This window comes from Bos indicus, chromosome 2 (genome assembly GCF_029378745.1).
Source record: "Bos indicus isolate NIAB-ARS_2022 breed Sahiwal x Tharparkar chromosome 2, NIAB-ARS_B.indTharparkar_mat_pri_1.0, whole genome shotgun sequence".
Taxonomy (NCBI): Eukaryota; Metazoa; Chordata; class Mammalia; order Artiodactyla; family Bovidae; genus Bos; species Bos indicus.
Window position 1 is genome coordinate 111,585,440 of NC_091761.1, and position 20,606 is coordinate 111,606,045.

The window sequence follows — 20,606 nt, forward strand, 5'->3', positions numbered from 1 at the left end:
AGAGCTATAGGTAATATTCTGAGCCACATCCTGTGAGTTGTCTTACAAATACTAAAATCCAAGTGGAGAAGTTAACTACAGGATGACCAGGCTGTACCCACAACTTGAGCTGCCACAATCCTTGCCAGAATTGACTGCAAGGAAACTGGAGAAAATGGACCCCAGAACTGAAGATTAACTGCACCTAACACAACCAAGATGATGTTGGTTTGACCACTGATGACCAATTTGAACATAATTGTTAAAGATGACGATGCTGATTCTACATGGCATCCCTCTGCCTCTACTCTGTCTATGAAAGCTCTCACCCCTTGCTTGTCAGGGCTGGGGTGAGTCGGCCTTTGGACAGACACCACCCCACTCCAGTTTCTGGAATCTGAAATAAAGCAAACTTTCCTTCCCATCAACCCTGTTTATTGGGTTTTGAGCATCGAGCAATCATACCCACCACACTTCAGTATTTGTCTTTCTCTGTCTGACTTATTCCAATAAGCATAGCCTCCAGGTCCATCCATGTTATTGCAAATGGCAAAATTTCATTCTCTTTTATGAAGCTGAGTAATATTCTATTGTATATATACCATATCTTCTTTATTCATTCATCTATTGGTGGACACTTAGCTTGATATTAATCATCATATCCTGGCTATTGTAAATAATACTGCTATGTACACAGGGGTGCATGTATCTTTTTTAATTCTTTTTTTTTTTTCATTTTCTTCAGATGTATACCAGGTGAATCCATCAAGGTACTTGTATTCTAAATGATCAGCATCTTATGCTGTAAGATCTTATAGCCCCTTAGGCTACCCAAATCAATGCCGGGGTCATCTCTCAGGTACCCAAATGTGAATCAAGACAAGACTCTATGGTTTTCACCTTCCTTCCATTCCATTTAACCCTACTCTTCAATAGGGGCTTCCCAAGTGGCTTAGTAGTAAAGAATAGGCCCACTAATGCGGTAGACCCAGATTCAATCCCTGGATTTTTAAGATCCCCTGGAGAAGGAAATGGCAATGCACTGCAGTATTCTTGCTAGGAAAATTCCATGGATAGAGGAGCCTGGCAGACTACAGTCCATGGGGCTTCAGAATCAGATTTCACTGAGTACGCACGCAAACACAGTGTGGAGAATAATAAAGTATGGTGGAGTAACAGAGGAAATGGCAATCTACTCCAGTATGCTTGCCTGGAGAATTTCATGGACAGAGGAGCCTGGCGGGCTATCGTCCACAGGTTTGCAAAGAGCTGGACATGACAGACAAACACACACTCTTGTGCATGTGTGCTAAGTTGCTTTAGTCGTGTCTGACTATTTGTGACCCTACGGACTGCAACTCACCAAGCTCCTCTGTCCATGGGATTCTCCAGGCAAAAATACTGGAGTGGGGTGCCATTTCCTTCTCCAGGCCATCTTCCTGACCCAGGGATTGAACCTGTGTCTCTTACATTTCCTGCATTAGCAGGAAGAAGAGGCACAGAGTAGTATAGGGGAACACAACCATTGTGGAAATCTTCTTACAAAAATGGCCACTATTATTGCTCTTCATCCTCCTTTGCAATGTAATTTTGGAGTCATTTCCATCAAAAGATGAGATTTCTTTCTCTACCTCTTGAAACTGGGCTAATCTTGTGATTTGCTTTGACCAATAAAATGCAGCAGAAGTGATGTCATTTCTGACTATAAGCCACAAAAGCACACCTTTTTCTTGGAACATTGCCACCCCTATACGAACAAGTCCAGTTTGGCTGGCTGGACAAGGGGAGAAGTTGGGAAACAGAGCAAAGCTGGCCCATCTGAGGTTATCCTAGACCAACCAGTCAATCTAGTAGCCAGTCACAGACTTAGAGTAAGTCCAGTCAATGAGACTTCCCTGGTAGTCCAGTGGCTAAGACTCTGAGCTCCCAATGCAGCGGGCCTGGGTTTGATCCTTGGTCAAGGAACTAGATCCCACATACTGCAACTAAAAGTTGACATGCCTGAACTTAAGATCCAGCAGGTCTCAATTAAAAATGAGTAAACCTAATCAAGACTAGGACTACCTAGATGGGCTCAACCAAATTTGTAACCCATAGACTAGTGAACTAAGTAAGTGATTTTTTACTTTTAAGACAATAATTTTTGAGGTGGCTTATTATGTGGCAAAAGCTAATTCATCTCTCCCTGTCTTCTCCTCTCCACACTTCACAAGAACATAAAGGCAGGTTTCCATCTCATCTCCTTTCTATCATGGGCTGTTCTCAATTGTATCATTGCTCACCATTCATCTTCCCGGGACACCAGACCTCACAGTGCCGTCTTAATGGCAGAATCAATCTTGTCTCTACACTATAGAAGGAACTCTGTGATCTAATCTGTCAGACCTAGCTCATAATATGTTAATGATCTCTAAAGGAATTTCTTAAATTACTTTCCCTTTCTATAAGCCTGGCTTCTAAGACAATTTTATTGTTGCAGACTAAAAAATTCTAATTTGTATGCAAGCACAGAATGACTCCTTTTTTTCTTATGTATCATAGCTTTAACGATCCTAATCCTCCCAAGGCAAACAGATATCTCTGAAAAAATGGGGAAGGAGAAGGGGAAGGTCACATTGATACTAATACCAAAAAGAAAAAAAAAAAAAAACCCTGAAATGTATTTTAAAACATTATCTTCCTAACACGTATGAACTATGTTCCCTTGCAGCAATGTGACACATACTAGATTCTTCATTAATGGGAGGAAAAGATTGTAATTTGTGAAATTCTGTGTCTAGAGGGAACATTTTAGGACTTTTTGCTACTACTGTGTAACCAGTTGGGGTTGCAGTGCAGGAAGTCAGTCACAAACTTCAGCAACCACTTCTTTCTTTCATATGCTTTAATGTCCAATGTAATTTTGAATAGAAGGCGTGATGATACCCTTGCCTTGTTTCAGTCTTAATATGGAAAGTATTCAGTTCTTAAATATGATGTTAGCTATAAGCTTTTGAAATATCATACAACATGTTGAGGGGGTTACCTTTTATTCCTAATTTGCTGAGATATTTTATCAAGAATGCTGAACTTAGTCAATACTTTTTAATACAGTGAATTTCACATTTTAGGTACTGTGGTTTTTATCTTTACAATTTCTGTTTAGTGCTCAGAGTCTCAATTTTTCTTCTCATTATCATCATGTTCTGCAACTCTGAGCCTATTTATAATAGCCATTTAAAACTGTTATTTTTAATCATTCTACTAACTATCTTATTTCTGGGTTTGTAGCTGTTGACTGGTTTTTCTCCTGATTATAGGTCATAATGACCTTCTTCTTGGTATTTCTAAATTTTTTTTACTGGGTCCTAGGCATCATGATTTTACTTTTTGAGTGTTAAAATTATGGCTGCTGTCCTTTAAAGAGTATTAAACTATGTTCTGGCCAACAACTAAGTTTCTTGCTGATTAGTTTGATTGTTTCAAGTCTTGATTTTAGCCTTTATAGGGTGGGTTCTAGATCAGCCTTTACTTTAGGGCCAGTGTAGCTCTAGTACAAAGCATGAGTTGCCTCTGATGTTGTTTCCACTGAGTACCCTAGGCCATCCGTGAGGACACTCCACTGCAGCTATAACTCAGTCTCCTAGATTTGAGTGAGCTCTAGGAGTGGTTCTGATTGGAGCTCCCCAACTCTGTATGCCTAGCTTCAGGGTATATCATCCTTCACCTGAATGTTTTGGTATTCAGCAAGAAATTCAATGGAAACCTTATTCAGATTTCTAAAGCTCTTTCTCTGTGTGTCTTTCTCCTCTTTGGATCTTTGTCTCACAAATTCCAACCACCTTTAAGCTCCTGAACTACAACTTCTATCTCCTCTACTGAGTGAGATCATTGTGATCTGTTTCAGTTATCCTACCTCGGGTTCAGAAAATGCCTCCAGTTAGAAAGCTGCATATCATAAGTCTCACCACAATTCCTTTTTCCCAGGGATCATGGTCCTGTCCTGCCTACTGTGCAATTTCTAAAAACAGTTGCTAATATATTTTGTTCGGTTTTCCGGTGGTGAAGTCAGATGGCAAGTTCAGTTCTAGTTACTCTGTTCAAGTCAACAACAAAACTTCTTTCTATATCCTTGCTGTTATTTTTTCCTACTTTCCCATTTACAAGAAAGAGAAATATTGAAAATCTTCAACTATCGTGGATTTATTTCTCTGTTTTTTCTTTTTTTAAACTGATATTTATTTAGTTAGTTAATTATTTTCGCCTGTGCGGGTCTCCGTTGCTGCTTGGGCTTTATCTCTAGCTGCAGCTAGCAGGGGCTGCTCTCTAGCTGAGGTGCTTGGGCTTCTCATTGCAGTGGCTTCTCTTGCTGCAAAGCATGAACTCTAGCGCACATGGGCTTCAGTAGTCATGGTTCCCGAGCTCTAGAACCCACTGTGGCACACAGGCTTAGTTGCTCCTCATCTTGTGGGATCTTCTTGGACCAGGGATCGAACCCGTGTCTCCTCCATTGGTAAGTGGATTCTTTACCACTAGTGCCACCTGGGAAGCCATGCTCCTGTGATAAGGTTATGCTATATGGCCAAGTTGACTTTAAGAAAGAGAGATTATCCTCTGTGGGCCAGGATTCATCAGGTGAGTTCTCAAAAGTAACTGGTCTCTTCTTGACAAAAGGAATAGGTGGCTACTAGGAGCTGAGAGCAGCCCCTGATTGACAGCCAGCATGGAAATGAGGGCCTTGGGAATACAGCACAGCCAACACTGATCTCGGTCTGTGACGCCTGAGCAAAGGACTCAGCCTGCCTTATCTGTATTTCTGACCTACAGAACTTATGAGTGTTATTTTAAGCCACTAAGTCTGAGATAATTTTTATGAAGCATGGAGAACTAACAAAGGTGACGTGTTATCTCTTTCCTCTGGTGGGAGATACTAAACTGTCAGGGGTGGCATATTTGACAATTAAGGACATGAAGAGATTTCTAGACTTGAGCAAGGAGAGAGAATGCCTAGACAGTACAAAGAATCTCCATATGCTTTCACTGAGCAATAAACAATTGCTTATTGAGCAATGAGCAAACAATACATGAGTTCCTATCCTCTACACTTTATCCTGAATCTTCGAATACACTCTTTGTGAATTTCATGGGGCTTCCCCAGTGGTCCAGTGATAAAGAATCTGCCTGCAGTGCAAGAGATGCAAGAGCCTAGAATTCAATCGCTGGGTCAGGAAGATTCCTTGGAATAGGAAATGGCAACCCTCTCCAGTATTCTTGCCTGGAGAATCCCATGGACAGAGAAGCCCAATGGGCTGCAGTCCATGGGGTTGCCAAGAGTCAGACACAACTGAACAAAACATTTAAAAATCCAATTGTGAATATTTTCAGTTAATTCACTGGATTATCATGAAGATTACGTGAATTAAAATATTTAAAAGGCTTATCACAGTTGCAGACAAATACTAAGCACACAATTAATATTACACATTTGATCTTAAAAACTGCCCCAGATGTAGAAAGGCAGATTATCCTACATATTTTACAGCTAAGGAAACTGAGTCTTAGTAAGGTTAAATGACTCATTCACGGTCACACAATTAGTAAGTATAGAGCTCAGAATCAATATCAGATTTTACAGATGTCAAGTCTCTTGTATTTTCTGCCATTAATTTTTTGCCAAGAGTCCTATTATCACAGTAATGTCAAAGTTCTTTATCTGCAAAAAGTCACATTCTCAGAGTGGTACACCTGAAAGTGGTGGAAAGGCATAAACCAGCTCTCACCTTAGGCCCTAGCTATTCAAAATATGATCCCCTTACTGACAGCATCAGCCTGCTAGAAAGGTTAAAATTCATCATATTAGAAAGACAGATTCTTCTGCTTTACCCAAGACCCACTGCATTTCAGTTCAGTTCAGTTCAGTTCAGTCGCTCAGTGGTGTCCGACTCTTTGTGACCTCATGGACTAGAGCCCTCCAGGCCTCCCTGTCCATCACCAATTCCCAAAGCGTGTTAAGCCACTGCATTTAGAACCTGCATTTAGTAAGGTATTCAGATTGTTCATATACACAAGCATAAGAAGCACAGTTTAAGACTTTTGGCCTCCTTATCCATCCATGTGGAATCACCAGGTGAATTCAACTGGGTTTAAATTTTTCTCCAAGCTTACTTATTGCCTCTGTATATATATTTTATTGTTTAATAATAGAATCCCTTTATTCTAGCCATTAATAGTATGTTTCTGTTTCTTTTGAACATTTTCCAGAGAAGGAAAAAGTTGACTTCACTCATGATTTTTTTTTTACTTTTAAACAAATTTTAAACACGTACATTTTTTACAAGTATTTTATTTTTTCTAAATCCTGATTTAGGGCATCCTAGACCACAATATCTAATGATAAAATGCAGTCAAAATACTGTTGACTTGGGGGAAATTACCATAAGATGGAACTTATCAAATTAATTGGATCCTACCCTTAAGTTAATATTGCTAGCTAGTCCCTGTTATGGTCCATCTCAGCGCTTCCTAGTGTACAACCATAGCTTATCAGGTTGCTCTGTCTCCCAATGTTAAGGAGAGGGTGGGGTCTGGGCCTTACATGCCTCCACCCAGAATCCCAAGGGGAGGAGTTTAGATAAGCTTGTGTCTGCCCTATGTGATGGCTGATGGCATCAGAAGGCACTCAAGATGCAGCCAGGCTATATCCTGGTCCCCTAATAATGGATATGTCATGTCCTGGATGAAAAAACTTGAGTCCCAATACTCCAGCCAGCTGACTGGAAGACACCCTAACATCCATTACATGATGAGATATATTAAAAACGGCACCACCACGTCCCTCCTACTGCTTACAGCAAAAAGAGCTTCCTCTACATTTAGGAAAAGTGGGTTTGACTAAACAAATACAAGTTTGGTGTCCTGGGAGTGCCCTCTGAAGAGAAGAGAAATTTCTAATGAAAGATTGATAGGTAATCTCTACACACACACACACACACACACACACACACACACACACACACATCAGGTTCACTCAAGATAGAGATTCTTCTCACAAGTGTCCCTTCTCATCCTGAGTCCATATCCATGGGTCATGGAGGGGTGGTATACCAGTACTCCCAAAACTCTGAAGCTTTTAAGATTTAATATATTAGATATGAAAAAAAAACAATAATGAATGAAACCAACTCCATCATTCCTTAGAAAATGTTGAAAAAAAAAGTTGATACTTATTACTAGATGCTAAAGAAATTTGTTAAACAATAGACTCATTCTGTGTCCATGGGACGTGACACTGTATGTTAGTTTATTTAGCTTTGTTTGCCACCGTTCTGCTGTCTCATTTCCAAGAGGGATTTACCCTGTTCTTGCTCTCACTTTCCCTGTAAAGAGGAAATATCTGATACAGCACCATGAATGTGGTATCCTCTCAATTTCCAATCTTATCCATCCAACCCATATCCCGAATTAAGTACTCCTTTACTGATGTTTAGTTGAGTGCTAAATGTTGTGTTAGTTTCAGGTATAGAGCAAAGTGATTAATATTTATGCTGAGTGTCCTTTTAATATCTAATAAGGCATTAGCAACAAGAGAGGGCTTTGTCAGACCTCAGTTCAGTTCAGTCGCTCAGTCGTGTCTGACTCTTTTGGACTGATGGACTCTTTTTGGTCCAACCCCATGGACTGCAGCACGCCAGGGCTCCCTGTCCATCACCAACTCCCAGAGTTTACTCAGACTTATGTCCATTGAATCGGTGATGCCATCCAACCATCTCATCCTCTGTCGTCCCCTTCTCCTCCCGCCTTCAATCTTTCCCAGCATCAGGGTCTTTCAAATGAGTCAGTTCTTCGCATCAGGTGGCCGAAGTATTGGGGTTTCAGCTTCAGCATCAGTCCTTCCAATGACTTTTCAGGGCCCATCTCCTTTAGAATGGACTAGTTGGATCTCTCTGCAGTCCAAAGGACTCTCAAGAGTCTTCTCCAACACCACAGTTCAAAATCATCAATTCTTCTGCGCTCAGCTTTCTTTATAGTCCAACTCTCACATCCATACATGACTACTGGAAAAACCATAGCTTTGACTAGACAGACCTTTGTTGACAAAGTAATGTCTCTGCTTTTTAATATGCTGTCTAGGTTGGTCATAACTTTTCTTCCAAGGAGTAAGCATCTTCTAATTTCATGGCTGCAATCACCATCTGCAGTGATTTTAGAGCCCCCAAAAACAAAGTCTGTCACTGTTTCCATTGTTTCCCCATCTATTTGCCATAAAGTGATGGGACCAGATGCCCATGATCTTAGTTTTATGAATGTTGAATTTTAAGCCAATTTTTTCACTCTCCTCTTTCACTTTCATCAAGAGGCTTTTTAGTTCCTCTTCACTTTCTGCCATAAGAGTGGTGTCATCTGCATATCTGAGGTTATTGATGTTTCTCCAAGCAATCTTGAATCCAGCTTGTACTTCATCCAGCCCAGGGTTTCTCATAATGTACTCTGCATATAAATTAAATAAGTAGGGTGACAATATACAGTTTTGATGTACACCTTTCCCAATTTGGAACCAGTCTGTTGTTTCATGTCCAGTTCTAACTGTTGCTTCCTGACCAGCATACAGATGTCTCAGGAGGCAGATCAGGTGGCCTCGTATTCCCATCTCTTGAACAATTTTCCACAGTTTGTTGTGATCCACACAGTCAAAGCCTTTGGTGTAGTCAATAAAGCAGAAGTAGATGTTTTTCTGGAACTCTCTTGCTTTTTCAATGATCCAATGGATGTTGGCAATTTGATCTCTGATTCCTCTGCCTTTTCTAAATCCAGCTTGAATATCTGGAAGTTCAGGATTCACGTACTGTTGAAGCCTGGCCTCTCATGTCCCAGACCTCTCATGGCCCTAATTAACTGTTCCTCCTCTATCATACCAAAGTAGTCTCTTTTTAACTGTTTTGTGGCATTTATCAGAGGCGATTAGAATTGTCTACTTGCACTAGATCTCTTATGTCCAGTTTGCTGGATGACTAGCATAATGAGGATTACATTTGAATCTCCAGTTGGAAAAAGTCCTTGCAAATTACTTTCAACCTTTCAGCTCAGTTCAGTTGCTCAGTCAAGTCTGATTCTTTGCGACCCCATGGACTGCAGCTCACCAGGCTTCCCTGTCCATCACCAACTCTCGGAGATTGCTAAAACTCACATCCATCGAGTCGGTGATGCCATCCAGCCATTTCATCCTCATCAAAACACAGGGTTCATCAGACTTCAAGACCATTGTTTCAGTGTGTTCACCTGCTTGGTCCCAAATACGTACTGTCTCTAGACCATTGCATTACTTGGAAAGTGAATTTATTGTCTTATGGTTATGCTAGCACCAGAGAGCCTGTATTCTATTACCTTTGGACCGTTAAGCCATATTTCTTTCTCCTTTTCTCCTACCATTTCTGTTGTTCTCTTTTTATTGACACCCTTGCCTAAGGTTTCAGAGCCTTGTGTCTTTGGCTGGAGCACACAGCAGGGGTCAAGCAGCAGCAGATTCAATTTGCTTAATTGTTTGCTCTTAACAGATAGAATAACTTGTTAAATGGTCCCTCTGTGCATCTACATCTCATATAAATCCAAAATGTGGTGTGATTTCTGCTGAGTCTGTGCAAAATCTACAGTATTAGAAATCTGGGCTATTCAAATGAAGGAAATGTAGAATTGTTGAAACTTGGTAACCCTTCCCATCCAGAGTAAATCTGACACTTTACTATTACATTAGGCTGTTATACAGTTAGAGTAGAAGCTGTGACTGTCTCCTCTGCTCATCTCTTAGGTCACTGGCTTGTTGCCTTTCTAAGTATGGGACCTTGCTCAAAGTGAGTATGGAGAGGAACAAAACTGGGAGAAACCAGTGGCCCTGGGGTGATCCTGAAGCAATGACATAAAATTTCTAGCTTCCTCACCTCCTAGAAAGATATTTTGAGGTATTTAAATAGTCTTGAGGAAGGGCTCTTGTAGGACGAAGTTCCAAATACACAAAGCCGTCATTCACTTATTAATGTACCCTTTGTTGAATTTTCCCCTTTTCCTTCATTACTTCTCCATTCCTACAAAGAAATGACTTACATCCAAATCCTTGTCACAGGGTCTGCTTTTAGTAAAACCAAAATTATTCAAATTTGTCTAAGTGGGGAGAAAATAACAAAAGCTACGCATGGGAACAAACCACTCACTATCCAAGTGATGGTAGGTTGTGGGCTGGGATTGTGAATCTTACTGTCAAGAAAAAGGGACCCAATTTATGATGCCCCTTTATATGTGCTATAGAATGTTCCAGCTGCCTTATAGATGTGGCTTTATTTATTCCTAATGGTACTTTCTTCATGAAGTCAATATAAGAATTACATGAGTTAAAGCATATAAAGTATTTGGTGCTGTGCCTAGTCAACATTACTATTATTTGCTTTTAATAAGATTGAAAAAAATTGAGGCTCAAAGATATGAAATATGTGTTTGAAGGCAGTGGATAAGGGATTCAAATCCAGCTCTGCCTAATTCCAAAGTCCACCACACTCTGCTTACTGCCTCCCTTTTCAGTAATGGCCCAAAACATCTATGTATTGAAAAGAATAATTTAACTTACAAATGTAAACACTTTTCCTCTGAAATATTGGATATGCTTCTAGCTCCTTTCAGCATTAAAATGCTACCTTGTCCTCATTTAAACAGGCTGGCACTCTACATGAATCATCGTGCAACATGTTATTCTCTAAGATTTTCACTATAAAAGAGCAGCCTTCACCACATTCTCCACTGGCAGGGATATCTTTTAAAATGTCAAGTTTCTTAAGGAAGAAAATAGATCTATCTCTATTTCTGTCTCCTATCCTAACAAAACCCAATTAGGGTAGCAATAACTGTTCATCTGCTTACTATCAAGATCAGTTAGTATTGGGCTTTCATGATGACAGATGACTCAAGTGTCCCCACATTACCCTGAGAACAGGACCTAACTTTGTGGATAACTTTTAGACAAATTTTGAATAATTATTCTGAAGTTATTGCAATTTCCACCAAACCTCAACTACATTTACGTTTTTTCTAGGTCTGACAGACAGAACACAACTAAGTGATCTAATGCAACAATCCTTGTTATTGTTGTCAGTAAGTTGTGTCTGACTATCTGCAGCCCCGTGGACGGCAGCACTCCAGGCTTCCCTATCCTTCACTATTTCCTGGAGTTTGCTCTTTTTCCATATGTTGGTAGTAATTTTTAAATTCTTCTTTAGAGACTCTGCTAGAAGACTTAATCTTATATTCTTGATCCAAGGGATCTGTCTTCCTTCTGGGATGGTTGTCATTGGTAAAACTCAAGTCTTTTAAATCAAAGGAATGCCTATTTAGCCAGCTTTGGGATCACAGTGATGTTGATACTTAAATAATTTCCATTACAAAAATAATACTGACTTATTAAAGAGCATCTCATAAATATAGATGTTCAAATGAAATAATTGATGGAGGGAAATTAATCATCTATAATCCTTTTCACCAGAAAAACATTCACTTAAAACAGTCTGATATGCCCAGTCAATCTGTTAATGCAGGTTTTTTTTTTCATTTTTTTTCAGATTTTTTATTATGACAATTACTCTATGTATTCAATTATGTATTTTTCTTATTTAACTCAATCTCATAAACACTTTTATTGTATATCTACCTTTGAAACATAGCTTTCAAAGTATTTGCAAGATTTAACTGAGTAGATACACATGGTTTTTCCAATGATTAAACTATGGTTGGACATTTTGGTGGTTTCCAAAATTTTGGTTTTATAAATAGTAATGTGAATTTTCTATATTTAGGATCATTTTATTAAACTTTTATATTTAAATTAGAATTGCTGAATCAAAGGCATAAACAAATTTAAACAGTCTGATAAAATTTACAGCTCTATTTGTATGTTTTTAAGCTTAACTCTTGGCAAAATTTTGGTGTTGCCATTTTGTCTGTTTCTTCCCAAACTCTTACCCTCTGCCTGTCTCTCCCTCTGTTGTCCTTTCTCTCTTTATTTCTCACAAGGCCCAGTTCCTCACCTTGCCCCAGTGGCCCAAAGATCTCAGGCCAGTCTCTGCTTCCTCCTCCATCCCCATTTCCTTAAGTGGTGCTATTCCTGATTCTCTTTCCAATCTCAGATCTCCTTCCCTTGAAAACTTGCACTGCTTAGGTATTTGTCATTATATGAACTCAGGTATTATCCCTATCATATATTTCCATTTTAACAAATACCTTCTATATCTTAATGCAAAGAAATAAGAAATGTGAGAGTTATAACTTAGTGGTCAAAATAATGGAAAAGAATTTTGGATGTTACTCTCTCTGATAGAGTTATTTGTATATACTGCATAGAAACTTGCCCAATCTACTATCGATTATGAGATATAATCTTATTTTCAATTACCCAGCTTGACACACACTGACACTTTCTGAGAGGTTCTCTTCTAATGGGTGCATGTCAGTAGCATGTGAGCTAACAAAAATTCTCATTCTCCAGGTGGGAGCCTGGGCAGTAGACTGTAGAATAATCAGTCTTTTTCCCTTTGCAGTTTGTCAAGAATAGTCAGTGACTGATAAGGCTGTGAAATTATCTGAACCAGCTTTGATTCATAATGTACAACTGATGGACTTCTAAGCTTACTTAAATGTCAGGAAATCAGTTGTTGACTTTTAGTATTTTCCTAGCAACAACTCCTTTCTTGTTTCCCAAACATAGAGAAGAAAAGAAGAAACGGGAAATACTGAATCAACTTTTGAAATTCGTGATTATGATGTAGCAAAAGGCATCTCCAAATCCAGGAAGGGAAACAACACGAAAATGTGGGGGTAAATTTCCGACTACAGTATTTGTCAGTTAGATTATGATTAGAAATTATTTTCCTGTCTATTCCTTAGTCTGAACTGTGTTTAGCTTAAAGTTTAAAATGTTAACAAATGATGTGGAAGGCCAATCTTCAACTGTAAATCATTCCATGAAAGATGGAACATCCTGTACTTATCTGATCTGGTTGCTAAGTACCCACTCTTCATGACTCAGGGGCCCACATAGATCTGAGGCACCAGCTGCACTTTGATATGGCAGATTGGGGAAACAACAATACCAACCTGTTGAAAATGGATGAGGGGAAAATTGTCCCAGAATTTTAAGATAGTTCAGACAAATGAAGCAAGGAAAACCTACCTAGCATTCAAAAGTCATGCGGTAACAGACCAGCCAGGAACCATCTGAAATTTACCTTGAGCTGCCAAAGGATATTTCAGGCATAAAATACCATGCTTTCCCTGTGCTGTGCAATTGCATTTTTCCCCTTTTGAGTCCCACTAAACATTTAAATAGAACCAAATAAATATTGTTATTAATGTATTTATGTGGAATCTAGAAAAAAGGTATAGATGAAGCTATTTCCAGGTCAGGAATAGAGACACAGCCATAGAAAACGGACATGTAGACATGGGGGGAATGAAGAGGGTAGGACAAATTGGGAGATTGGGATTAACATATATACATTAATAAGATAGATAGCTGCTGAGAACCTGCTATGAAGCACAGGAAACTTTTTAACGCTATGTAATGACCTAGAGGGGTGGGATGGGGGGAGAGATAGGAAGGAGTCCCAAGGGAAAGGGGATATACCTATACATATAGGTGATTCACTTCATTGTACTTATGATTGCAAAGCAGTTCTACAACATTGTACAGCATTGTACAACATTGTAAACAATTTTTTCCTCTATTTATCTTTTTCTTCCCCAAATTCACTATCAGCAGCAAGAAGACACATTGCTTGGAAATCTCCTCAGTTCCATCCTTTACAAGTTCTATTTTCCACAAAACTGTAGGACACAATGCTACGAAGTTATCTGCCACTATAAAACTAAGATCCTCTTTTCTCCATTTTCCAGTAACATGTTCACTTCCTCCTACACTTTCACGAGCAGAGTCATTAACATTCATGTTTCTTTTTACAGTTTGTATAAGACAATCTAGGAATTTTCTATCATACCCCTCAAAATTCTTTTAGCCTGTTCCCACGGCCAAGATCCAAAGCCTTTTCACATTTTTTTAGTATTCGTTACAGCAGCAGTCCCACACTCAATGCCAAAGTCTATTGATTGTTATTTCCTATAACAAACAGACTGGTTCCAAATAGGAAAAGGAGTATGTCAAGGCTGTATATTGTCACCCTGCTTATTTAACTTATATGCAGAGTACATCATGAGAAATGCTGGGCTGGAAGAAGCACAAGCTGGAATCAAGATTGCCGGGAGAAGTATCAATAACCTCAGATATGTAGATGACACCATCCTTATGGCAGAAAGTGAAGAGGAACTCAAAAGCCTCTTGATGAAAGTGAAAGAGGAGAGTGAAAAAGTTGGCTTAAAGCTCAACATTCAGAAAACTAAGATCATGGCATCTGGTCCCATCACTTCATGGCAAATAGATGTGGAAACAGTGTCAGACTTTATTTTTTGGGGTTCCAAAATCACTGCAGATGGTGATTGCAGCCATGAAATTAAAAGATGCTCACTCCTTGGAAGGAAAGTTATAACCAACCTAGATAGCATATTGAAAAGCAGAGACATTACTTTGCCAACAAAGGTCCATCTAGTCAAGGGTATGGTTTTTCCAGTAGTCATGTATGGATGTGCGAGTTGGACTGTGAAGAAAGCTGAGCGCCGAAGAATTGATGCTTTTGAACTGTGGTGTTGGAGAAGACTCTTGAGAGTCCCATGGACTGCAAGGAGATCCAACCAGTCCATCCTGAAGGAGATCAGTCCTGGGTGTTTTTTGGAAGGAATGATGCTAAAGCTGAAACTCCAGTACTTTGGCCACCTCATGCGAAGAGTTGACTCATTGGAAAAGTCTCTGATGCTGGGAGGGATTGGGGGCAGGAGGAGAAGGGGACAACAGAGGTTGAGATGGCTGGATGGCATCACCGACGTGATGGACATGAGTTTGAGTGAATTCCAGGAGTTGGTGATGGACAGGCAGGCCTGGCTTGCTGCAATTCATGGGGTCACAAGGAGTCAGACACGACTGAGCGACTGAACTGAACTGAACTGATTGTATTTATAACAATAAAACATAACAAATAATAAAATAATAATGCAATATAATATAATAATATTTTTCTACCTCCATCTCCTGCATTTAACAATGTTGTGACTTCATTGAGTCCACCTAGATAATCCAGGATAATCTCCCTATTTAAAGTCAGCTGATGGGCAATTCTACTTTCATCAGCAACCTTATTTTTCCTTTGCCATTTAACCTGACATATTCACAGATTCCAGCGAGTAGGATTTGGACATCTTTGGGGGGTTGCTATTTTGCCTACTATCACCTCTACTCAAATTCCAAATCATTAATGCCTTACAATTTGTTGTCCCAAATGATTTAATTCCTTGCAGCTGATACCCTCTATTCTAGGTGAATAGAGTAAAAGATAGAGTTATTTCTTATTAATAACTATTATTAGTAATATAATAATGAAGGTAATATGGCATTGAAGGGGCAAATTTTACCAATCTCAAATTTTCTAGGCCAGCCTCAGAGATACAGTAGAATATTCAGAATGTGTAATAGTCAATTTGAATCAAACTTGGTAGAAAGTGTTAATGATCTAAGGTGATTAACCACTAACTTATACCAAATACAATATTGTTCATGTGTTTTGATACAGTATGTTATGAATAAATTGTGTTATGTTTTAATGTGTTGATTAAGTGAAAGAATCATAATGTTTATCGTGTGTTTGAGTAATATCATGAATTCATGTAAACCAGCAGTTATTTCTTAATTACCAAAGTTTTAAGAAATATCTCAATCTTTTACTCTACTATTTTATATTTATATATCCACAACAGGATACTATGGCTTGTACTGGTGTTTCTACTAGCTTTAACCTCCTTATCTAATTTTAAAAGCAAGTCATTTTACATTTCATAGTCATGTCACATTCTCATTTTATGCATCTTTTTAAAACCTCACCAATATGAGGCAAGGTACACCACATACAGTACAATCTTGGATTTACCTCACCACTCTCCTTGCAAGAATTTTAAGTATTAAAGCCTATGTTATTAAATTAGAGGTATCTGCTTTTGAAAGATTTTTACTGATGGGCCTAGATTAATAAAGTTCAATAGTATTTTGACGTTATGATTCCAGCCATTTACATTCCTGGGATGGAGGTGCTGTCTATATTTTCGATCCTTATTCTCATTAGCACTTTGATTTGTTTGGTTATTGAAGGCAACTCATTTCTCTCTTGCCTGTGTTTCTATTTGCATAGAAATTAAGAAAGAGCGCCTTAAGGGGTTTACAGTAAAGGCATTTAATCTTGGTGCTTCCAGACTCATGGAAAGTCTGGAGAAAATGATTGTAATTCTCATCCTTGAGTTTCTTCACTTTCCCTTTACTTCACTTTCCCTTTACTCTTAAACTCCTACCCATCTTAAATTTTTTTATCATGAAATCGGGTTTCATGATGAAACCCACATCAGTTTTATATTCCTCATGGACTAGTTCAGTTCAGTTCAGTCGCTCAGTTGTGTCTGACTCTCTGCGACCCCATGAATTGCAGCATGCCAGGCCTCCCTGTCCATCACCAACTCTCGGAGTTCACTCAAACTCACGTCCATCGAGTCGGTAATGCCATCCAGCCATCTCATCCTCTGTCATCCCCTTTTCCTCCTGCCTCCAATCCCTCCCAGCATCAGAGACTTTTCCAATGAGTCACCTCTTAGCATGAGGTGGCCAAAGTACTGGAGTTTCAGCTTTAGCATCACTCCTTCCAAAGAACACCCAGGACTGATCTCCTTCAGGATGGACTGGTTGGATCTCCTTGCAGTCCATGGGATTCTCAAGAGTCTTCTCCAACACCACAGTTCAAAAGCATCAATTCTTTGGCACTCAGCTTTCTTCACAGTCCAACTCTCACATCTATACATGACCACAGGAAAAACCATACCCTTGACTAGATGGACCTTTGTTGGCAAAGTAATGTCTCTGCTTTTCAATATGCTATCTAGGTTAGTCATAACTTTCCTTCCAAGGAGTGAGCATCTTTTAATTTCATGGCTGCAATCACCATCTGCAGTGATTTTGGAACCCAAAAAAATAAAGTCTGACACTGTTTCCACTCTTTCCCCATCTATTTCCTATCAAGTGATGGGACCAGATGCCATGATCTTCATTTTCTGAATGTTGAGCTTTAAGCCAATTTTTTCACTCTCCACTTTCACTTTCATCAAGAGGCTTTTGAGTTCCTCTTCACTTTCTGCCATAAGGATGGTGTCATCTACATATCTGAGGTTATTGATATTTCTCCCGGCAATCTTGATTCCAGCTTGTGCTTCTTCCAGCACAGCATTTCTCATGATGTACTCTGCATATAAGTTAAATAAACAGAGTGACAATATACAGCCTTGACGGACTCCTTTTCCTATTTGGAACCAGTCTGTTGTTCCATGTTCAGTTCTAACTGTTGCTTCCTGACCTGCATATAGGTTTCTCAAGAGGCAGATCAGGTGGTCTGGTATTCCCATCTCTTTCAGAATTTTCCACAGTTTATTGTGATCCACACACTCAAAGGCTTTGGCATAGTCAATAAAGCAGAAATAGATGTTTTTCTGGAACTCTCTTGCTTTTTCCATGATCCAGCAGATGTTGGCAATTTGATCTCTGGTTCCTCTGCCTTTTCTAAAACCAGCTTGAATATCTGGAAGTTCACAGTACACTTACTGCTGAAGCCTGACTTGGAGAATTTTGAGCATTATTTTACTAGCATGTGAGATGAGTGCAATTGTGTGGTAGTTTGAGCAATCTTTGGCATTGCCTTTCTTTGGGATTGGAGTGAAAACTGACCTTTTCCAGTCCTGTGGCCACTGCTGAGTTTTCCAAATTTGCTGGCATATTGAGTGCAGCACTTTCACAGCATCATCTTCCAGGATTTGAAATAGCTCAACTGGAGTTCCATCACTTCCACTAGCTTTGTTTGTCATGATTCTTTCTAAGGCCCACTTGACTTCACATTCCAGGATGTCTGGCTCTAGGTGAGTGATCACACCATCGTAAATATCTTGGTCGTGCAGATTTTTTTTGTACAGTTCTTCTGTGTATTCTTCTTGACAGTAGAAAATCCTTGTTCTATAAATTCACTTTATGGCCATATAGCCACTGCTAAGCTTGTAAATAAAAATACCCTAAATCCAATGCTGGCTTTCAAAAATGACTTTCTATTACCCAACATCTACAGAGCTTTTGAGTATTGGATGAGAAAAATAGTCTGCTTACCCACTGAAACATTAGAGCTCCAAGTTTAATTATTTTGTCCTAAAGAGTACAGTGTAGGAATTTTGCATTACTTCATTGAGTTTAGCCAATATGAATTTTCTTCAAAGAACTCAATAAGTGTCTAGAACAAGATCTGAGTCAGGACAGGAAATTGCAGTTTGATGTTCTTGAAAACAGAACAGATTTTTGGATTTTCCCCTTGAATGAGAAATGCATATTGGGAGAATCTGTTCTGAGCTGCTTAAAATACAATTCCATGTGGACTGAAAAACACAGCCGCCACAATTTAGTGAGCTCATTAATCTTATTAAGATATGGACTTGCAGACTTGAGTTGCTCAAAATAGAATTTACTTAGTTGCCAAACAAATGTCATTAGATATTTACTCAACTATGTTAATGATATGTTAATTACGACTAAGACATAAGTCTGATATCAGAACTTTAGGATCATAGATTTATGAAAATATATTATGATAAATAAATAAATGGGAAAATCATATTCTTTGTGGCTTCTGTTTTGAATTCTTCAAGCACCAACAGTTGTCTAGCCTCAGGACAAAACATGAAAAACAAAATACATTAGCACCTTAGGACTTGCCCATCAAAATGGTTTATAGTTGCCTCTTTTGCATCTATAATGGAGAAAGACCAGCAGTTAGCTAACTGGGTACTTTGATGACCTGCAGTAGTTCTTTGAGCCGCAGGATGAGGAAGTTACATAGCTGTCAAACTGATGAATGGTTACTGACAATGAATTATTTTACAAAGCATTTTTATTGCACACATGTTATGTTCAAGGATCCATACTAGGTTCTGGGGAATATATAAAGATTAATATCAAGAAATTAACGATCAAAGTTTCCATAAATGACTTTAATATAATGTACAGAAAACTGCAGTAGAAGCACTGATATACAGATTTCATGACAGGGACCTACAGCAGAGTAGTGAAAAACAGTGGAGGTAACAAGTTTGCAGGAATCTGAGAAGAGAGGGTACAGTCAGATGAAAAGGTTGATTTCAGACTTCACTTCACTTCAGTTCAGTTGCTCAGTCATGTCCAACTCTGCTACCCCATGAACTGCAGCCTCCAGGCCTCCCTGTCCATCACCAACTCCCAGAGTCCACCCAAACCTATGTCCATCGTGTCCGTGATGCCACCCAACTATCTCATCCTCTGTCATCCCCTTCTTCTCCTGCCCTCAATCTTTCCCAGGATCAGGGTCTTTTCAAATGAGTCAGCTCTCCACATCAGGTGGCCATAGTGTTGGAGTTTCAGCTTCAACATCAGACCCTCCAACGAACACCCATGACTGATCTCCTTTAGGATGGACTGGTTGGATCTCCTTGCAGTCCAAGGGACTCTCAAGAGTCTTCTCTAACCCCACAGTTCAAAACCATCAGTTCTTCTGTGCTCAGCTTTCTTTATAGTCCAACTCTCACATCCATACCCAGGAGTAAAATGAAGGTGTTAAAGAACACTGCCTGGAATGGAATGAAGTATAATAATAAATATTCAATTCTGGCAAGAGCATGATGAGTCCAAAACTATCTTTAGTGGTAGTAGAAACATAAATGTATTAAAAATATCAAAAATGTTTCTGGAAAGCAATTGAACAAGATCTGTTGAGCTTCTTGACAGAGTTCATGTTCTTAGACTCAGCACTTCCTCTTCTGAGGATGTATCCTCACAAAATAAACTGAAATGGTCAGCCACTTATGTATAAAATGGTTTGATATTATATTATTTATAATATGAAATAATTGAGAATGACATAAATATTGAACATATAAAGAATAATTGAATAAATCATGGCACATCCATTTACTGAAATATGACATAATTATTAAATAACAGATCAAGGGATCAACAAAATAAAATGCTCAAAATATGACAGTAAAAAAAAAAAAAGCAGACAAGAAGAAACTACACTCTACTCCATATCTTATAATAGCCTATAATGGAAAAGAATTTAAAAGAGAATATATATGTGAGTATAATGTGAAACTGAATCATTTTGTTGTGTACTTCAAACTAACACAACATTGTAAATTAACTATGCTTCAAAAGAAGAAACAAAATACAAAATTATCTATTTACAATGATCACAATTTTGTAAAATATACACTGGGAAAATACACCAAAATATTAACAATTTTCTTAGACTGAGTGCCTATAAACAGACTTTTCCTGTACAAAGTTCACTGGGAAGAGCTCTCAGATATACCTATATGGAAGTGAGGGAGGTTGGATGGGATAGAGGGACACGCTGACCTGCAATGTGGCGGCAGTGGATGCTTCCAACAACTCCATAGAATATTTG